Source organism: Neodiprion virginianus, chromosome 3 (genome assembly GCF_021901495.1).
Source record: "Neodiprion virginianus isolate iyNeoVirg1 chromosome 3, iyNeoVirg1.1, whole genome shotgun sequence".
Taxonomy (NCBI): Eukaryota; Metazoa; Arthropoda; class Insecta; order Hymenoptera; family Diprionidae; genus Neodiprion; species Neodiprion virginianus.
This window is the reverse complement of record NC_060879.1, coordinates 33466144-33473527: the sequence shown is the minus strand read 5'-3', so window position 1 is coordinate 33473527 and position 7384 is coordinate 33466144.

Genomic DNA, 7384 nt, shown 5'->3' with positions numbered 1-7384 from the left:
CACGATCGCGAAATCGCGAAAGGTGTGCGTGAGTCTGGACACACTTTAGTATTCAGGCAATACGCATAACCTAGTGGCCTAAAAATTTGGACACATATATAGATATGCATAAGCGTTACTCGCACATTCGTTTGGATTAGTTTGGTTCAAGTTCCGCAACAACGTTATGGCAGGGCTGCGAATAATAAATTTTTAATAATAACGAAGCGCAACAAACGGCTGCTGCATGTAGGACAAGAAAATCTCACGATCGAATGCCAGCACGGGCTGTTTGTACGTAAAACTTTCACGCTGTGCCCAAAACGCGTTAAAACCTATTCAAACTAACGCAGTTTATGCGTAATCTGGCCAAGCCGAAACGTGAAACCTGACTTTTTCTATTCATAGTCACGGTTATGTTATAAAATTATCCAAGGCTCGCAAAGTTTAATAGAATTGTAACGTTCAGGACGAGGAAATTTTCGAATGTAATTTTAATTTCAACTCCCGACTAATTATACCAAGATGCAAGGATTCTGTTTGTACTCAAGCGAGCGGTTTTATATACCTTCTTCACTCTGAATCAAGTTCCCCTGTATAAGGAGTTGTCCGATTCAGGATTCCGCCTCAAAGACTCGCGCGCGAGATAATCTCAAATTAAGTCGAACTGTTTAATCGAATATTACCATCGCGAGCGTTTCACTCCGGGCGATATCAGCTTCGATCAGTGAATGCATAATTCCGAAGAATCTTTATCTTCGTTTAATTTTCTTTCTCTATACAGCTCTCGACGTTTCGCTTCTCGTCGTCCCGCGTGGGCCGTAATCCGAGAGCTTCGTGTCCTTAGTTAATGAAGGCGATAAAGAAAACAAAAAAATTCTCATACAGTAATATCAAGTAATTTTAACGAGTACCCGTCGAGCGATAGCTCGATTAATTCATGCCATAAAGAATAATTAGGTATAAAGGAAAAACACGTATCGAGTCTGTAATCAGCCTTCGTCCCTGCCCCGATGCAAGTGATTCAAACGATCTTCAGCAGCTTCGACTTGAACTTCAACTTGATGATAAACCCTGACCAAATTAGATCAGTGCGTGCAACCGTGTGAGCGGCTTCGAAAAGGAAAGTGATTAGGAAAGAGAAATCGCAAATGTTCATCCGTTCGTGTTTACGGAGGATGCAGACTCCCCTCAAAGCGCCTCGAGCCTTCCACACTTTCGATCACTTCCAGTTCTCACAGTCTCGCTCCGGGACATGGACCATCCTCGAGTTCTTTGTCTCTGAGCCGGTTTTCGACCCCCAAACGTACAGGATTCTGGACCGCTGTTCAGATTTCCCTCGTCCTGTTCCGTGCATTGTCATTTTCTTTAGGGGCAGGCCAAGTTCAGTCCGCTTGGCTTGACCCTCGTGAGAACCGACACCAACCTTTTCAGTGCAATCGGACAATGGTCAGAATCCTCGTGGGACGACAGGCTGCTTTTAGAGCGATCGATCCATATTTCGACGGTCAAATACTGGGTGATTATTGCTGATTATTGCGCAGTCGCCGTACTTGTTTTCCAAAATCGAAGGACTAGATCGATTTCGTAATCACTGTGTTATGTCCAGACCCAACGTAATGTCGGTCTACGATGACATTGGTGATAAACCGAATAAGGGATCACAACCTTAAAGCTTTGTACGGAACTAGGTTAAATGCATACTGCGGTGATACGAATATACACTGCGGAACGGATCTTGAAATAAAAAAGTGTCCGTTCTACCTGCCCACTGGACTTTCGGAGGGACTGGCTAGATGGAATGTGGGCAAGTCTGCTCTATGGTTACACGCTTGCATGTTCTTTTATTTATTTCAATTTTTATCCAACGGACTGAACTTCAAAACCCAGTGGTAATTGTGAATTGAGAGCAGCGATGTGCTGCGCGAACCTCGGGAGGGGTATTTATAGAGCTTGGCTGGTGTAATAAGCGTTGCCTATAGAGTGGAATGAGCTCTATATTCGGTAAAACTAGTCTGACAATACTTAGCCGTTTTATTCGTAGCGTATGGTATGATAATTTACAACGGCTAATTATTTTCTCTTCTTTTCCTCTCCTTCCTTTCCTTCTTTCAAGGCTCTTGTAGTTATACATATAATATACAGCTTGACTAATTATTCTTTGAACGATTCAAATTTAACAGAGCACGCGATTCTCTATATTTGTACAAATTAATTCAACGCGATGATCATTACATAAATCCCATGTCGTCTTACTGACTTAAGATCGTGAGCTATTTTACATAACTTATTATCAACACCCGCAACGATAGTCGCTTTGCTAAGTAATTACCGGTGCAACTATTTTTATGCAAAATGAATCTATTAATATCTTGAATTCCGTCTGTAAAAAAAAAAAAAAAAAAAGAAACTTTCGTGTTAAAACCAAGATTATGATATTCCAATTTAAGCGATAAAACAAAACAAAGGTAATTGATAATTTGTAATCTTGTCTGAACTTGATTAATTGTCGATGAAATAATCGATTGAGCAGCGTAATCACGGCACCCCTAATCACCGGTGATTTCAGCGAGTCCGATTTTGTGAAATTACAATTTTCGCAATGGAAAGAATATCAATCAGACCCCGAACTCGTGGATTGGCTCGAGGTGTGTTCAATGGCGCGTTATTGATCGCACCTCCAAATAAGGTTTATGTTTATGGCGAGTATAAAGACGTAGGTACGTGGAACTGACTGTATGGAAGAGATACGTTTAATCGAGTGGAACGTATTTAAGTACAGATGGACATGGCACACGGCTCGAGAGGTTTGACAAGCAAGCTTACTTTACACTCACTCGCCAAGAATTTGTCGACCGTTTCGTCGGCGGCGGCTTGATTCCGTTCCTGACAACGACAATTGATGCTTAATCATCTGGACGTATGTTGCCGGAATTAGTTTGTTAAGAATGATTAACGTCGTTTTTTTCTTCACAGCCGAGATAACGTCAGCGTGGATGTAATTCCTGGAAATCATTCCATTATCTGCCCAAACGTTGATCGCGGTGATTCCGTCATGTCATTGTTCACTCTTATCTCCCGTTTCGGCGTTCCTGGACATCAATCAGGTACTACCAAAGATTCTCAGAATTCATCTTTCACCGTTCCTCCGCACTCACATTAACAATATTTTTTCCGTCTTTGGCGGACGGTGTTTATGGTCAACGATGGTCAGCTACTGGTTCTTTCCTCTTTCCTCTCTCCTCGAAACCTCAAGGCTGGACCGTTTGGGGTAGGGACATGGCAGCGCCAAGACGAGGAGTCAAAGTGTGACCGAATGTACACAAGACCGTAAATTTCGTCGCATCTGGAGCACCGGCGACGTTCGAGCAAACATCGGACTCACCGGAGAAGAAAGACTAGACTGTATATTTAAGGGTCAAAGAAAGGTGACCCAAGGTCTCTCTGCACCTTACACGTCTTTCCACCCGACAGCTCGAGACTAACTAACCAACCGACTAACTAAGTAAATCTAAACTGTCTGCACAGTGTTCACCACTGTTATCTAAGGGGGTAGTTTTTCGACGAGACTGAATTTGCTACACCTGATTTATCAAGCTGAAAATCTATCGAGACGTCTACCATCTCATCCGAGGTAGAGAAAAAAAATAAAAAATTGGGCTGCATAAAAAACACGTCGATATTTCTTGTTACTGTACTGACAATGAATTTCGTCCCGTCCGCGTCGCTGACTTGACGAAGGAATTAACACGCAAAGTCCCAGCCGGTATATCGATAAATATCAACCCGCGGTACCTAAGGGTGTTTATCCTGATGGTGAATCGCGACAAGCATTTTTCCCAATGGTACGAAAAACGAGAGGATGTACTTCATTGGCAGAGACCGTCGAATTAATTGCTGGACAACGTGGTTGGTGCCTATAAAGCAAGCCCAGGGTAACGCCAAGATGCTTCTTTCGTTATTACCAACTGGAATAGAAATTTTTATACGGCTTTGCGGCGCCGCACGTCGTGTCTACTTTATTCCTACTAGGCCTCTGAAGCGTCAGCGATGGATTTACGAACAGATCTTGATTTTTTCTCGCAAATTTGCGGGTCATCGTGATTCAGGAGAATTTTTCCTCGGGTCCCAGGCGTATGTAAGAGCGCTTCACTGCAGTGCAGTCCGAACCTCGGACAGTCGAATAATTTATTCTAATCCAGTATTACCGCTTAATCTTCTTCTCGTATCATACCGGATGGGAATTACTCTCACGCGACTCGGCCTATCGGCACGAATACATTTTACTTGGTTGCGGAGAACCTTGTCGAACATCGCCAAATCCGTTTTATAAATATTCAATACGAAGTTTAATCAACGCTCCACCGTCCTGGGAAATACGGACGGAACGTGCAACGTCAATGTACGTGGAAATTGCTTCGAAAGCTCGTGGAATATGTATTGGATAGTTTTTACATGTGGTTTTCTCTGTATTCGTTTACTCGAAGAAAAAAAATAATGAAAATAGGTAAAAATAAGGAACAATAGGAAAATAGGAACGAGCTTTAAGAATAGCATCGGCCTGGATTGTTATTTCCAAAAGTTTCGAAACTGTGTCTGCAAACCGACGTGACATCGGTGGACAATTATCATAAAGGGACTATTTGTAGCCGGCCATTTATAGTGCACGGGATTGTTAACACCTGTACTCTCTAACAGATGTTAATCGTCTATTACAGTTTGAATAACGTCACTGCGAGTCGCCGCTGCAACTTTACTAGCGTAAACAAGCCAGAGGTGAATTTTCTGCGGGAAAACAAATTCGCAAGTCAATTATTTTATCCCCGGTAAAACTGAACCATTCGATAATAACAATGCGTGTAATTAGTCAAACCGGAACGTTCCATTTTTCGTCATTAATCGATTAACGGGACCGAGAAGCAGAAGACTGAAAAATACGAGATCACTGTGATCAAGAACGAATTCATCCTCGAAAAATAGACGAGAATTATGAGATCCGAACAATGGTGTTGACAATAACGAAGAGAAAACAAAGAACGAAACTGGCCAAATACGTAAAACGATTAAAGAAGTGTTCGTCGACTGGTTTCACTGTGAATCCCAGGGATACCGTGTCATTTATTGTTCCCAAGATTTTGTCTTGAGGTCAAATCTGTTAGTCGACAATAAAATACACGAGGTCCAGCCTGCGGAAATTAAGCCGATCCAGTGCGAATTGAGCGAGAAATAATCACGAACGTGTACGCATGTTATGTACTTACGAAAACGCCGTACGTACGGCCTGTGGATGCAGTAATAAACTATGTTTAGATCTTCCGTAAGCATAATAGAGAAAGGCTGTTGGAAAGATGTAAGCAGAAATTAACCGATCTTAGTATGCGTTATGGTATTTATATACCCATGAATACAAGTTGGGTTCATTTTTCGCAAGGGTAGGTCCATTATCGATCGTCAGAGTAAATGGTTGCAAAAATGGTTTCTTAAAGCGAGAAGCTGACGTTGGCTAGAGAATTTTCATTTCATTTATTTTTTATTAAAGCAGATACTACACGATCATGAATAGCTTACGAAAATAGTGACAAGTTTAATTTGTTTCTTTGTTTTTTGTTGATTAACGTCTGTACGGGCTCTCGTGTGGAATAAAAAAACATCGCAAAACGACGAATGAGACACGAAGGTCAGTTTAATGTTCAAGTTGCGCACGATATCAAGACTGCGTAAATAAATAATCAAAATGAAGAATAACAATGACAATGGGTATAAGCGGCTTGATTTTAGTTCGCAGAAAACCTGTTACATGCGTGTTCCTTTTCGCTTCCTGCAACAAATACTTGGTCAGTCTTACCTCGTAACTTGCCGTATTCGCATTCCGGTTTATACATCTTCTCTCACTGCCAGTGCTACGACTTACCGCAATATAATCCAGATTCAAACACGTCGGAGATGCGGAAAATTTTCTATCTGCACGTTTATAGTTTCGTGACGCCAAATTGTCGATAAAAGAAAAAGAAAAAAAAGAAAAGAAAGAAAGAAAATATCTCGAACCATGGCTAAAGTTGATACATATGTTGATCAGGTATCCAACCGTATCACCGAGTCCAGAAAGTTCCTCGAAAGTTATATACCCACGAAAACAATGCCAGTGAGAACATTGCCGCTCACCTGTGCTGATTTAACTTTAAATTAATCAATGAGAATCAGTGAGTTACACGAGCTGTGCATCAGAAATTGTACCATACGTATGTGTAGTTGCATAAGAAATCCCTATGCCGAATGAGGGTCGAAGCTGTTGAATGATTGGAAAGGTTTAATAAATGGGAGCAATGCTTGTAATACGACGCTGTGAAACATTGCCCAACTTTGGCGACTCGGCGTAGTAAATTTACTTGGAATTTGTATTTATTGTTAACATTGAAGAAAGTTGTCGAACTTTGCTCGCTGAAATGAAAAGCATCGCTCGATCGGGCGTTGATACTTGACAGGATTAGACGGCCACCTTGGGATCTGGCGGATCGCTTCAATTCGTTGCGTTGTTGCAAAACGAGTCAGGTCCTCATTTGTCGTTCGATTATACATATGTATTAAAATTTATCGGGAAGATTCTGACCTATATTGTACACGCGATATCGGTACAAAAAGTGTGGCAAGACATTTAACGATATCGTTGACCCCGTTGCATCAGCGAACGACTTCATGTTCCAAACATATATCTCATGAGAATGAGGGTATCGTATATGTAGTTTACGCGCATGTGTATTTTACATTGTTTACGACTGTATCCGTATTTGTATGTCACACGCATACGCAGCCTACGACGTCAAACGGTCAATGTTTGCTCCTATCGTGATTAAATGGGCATTTGTCAATCTCCACTATTGATATCAGAATTTTTCATGACTTGGGTAAACTGTCGATGCGGTTATCTCTGATCTCGGACGCGTTTTTACTTTATCTATCTACCTACGTAAATTCTCCAGGAACGAGTCGCCGAAAGAGAAAGATTTCCGTTTCACCAAGATCGTGATAACTGAACTCGCGATCGGTTTATGGGATCAGTTTTTGAACTGATGTTTTAATATTTGTCTCGATTGTTTTTCGTTTTTTTTTTCGTATGATTCAAGACCGCGTACAGCGATATTTACGTAAACCAGTGTAAAGTGACGTTAATCCGTTATTTTCTTTCCATAACAGAACGATTATAGACCGATACTGAAAAAAACAGTCTCCATGTAGAAACGTTTGGTACAACTTCAACAAGTAATTGATTTGAATTAAGTATATATGAAGAAAAAAAATTCGATACCACTACGAAATATTTTTAACTGGCCTACATAACTTGCAAGACTTCTCAGCAAGTGCTTTCACTGATATATGTATGATTGATCTTCTCTAACAAAGATTTCGC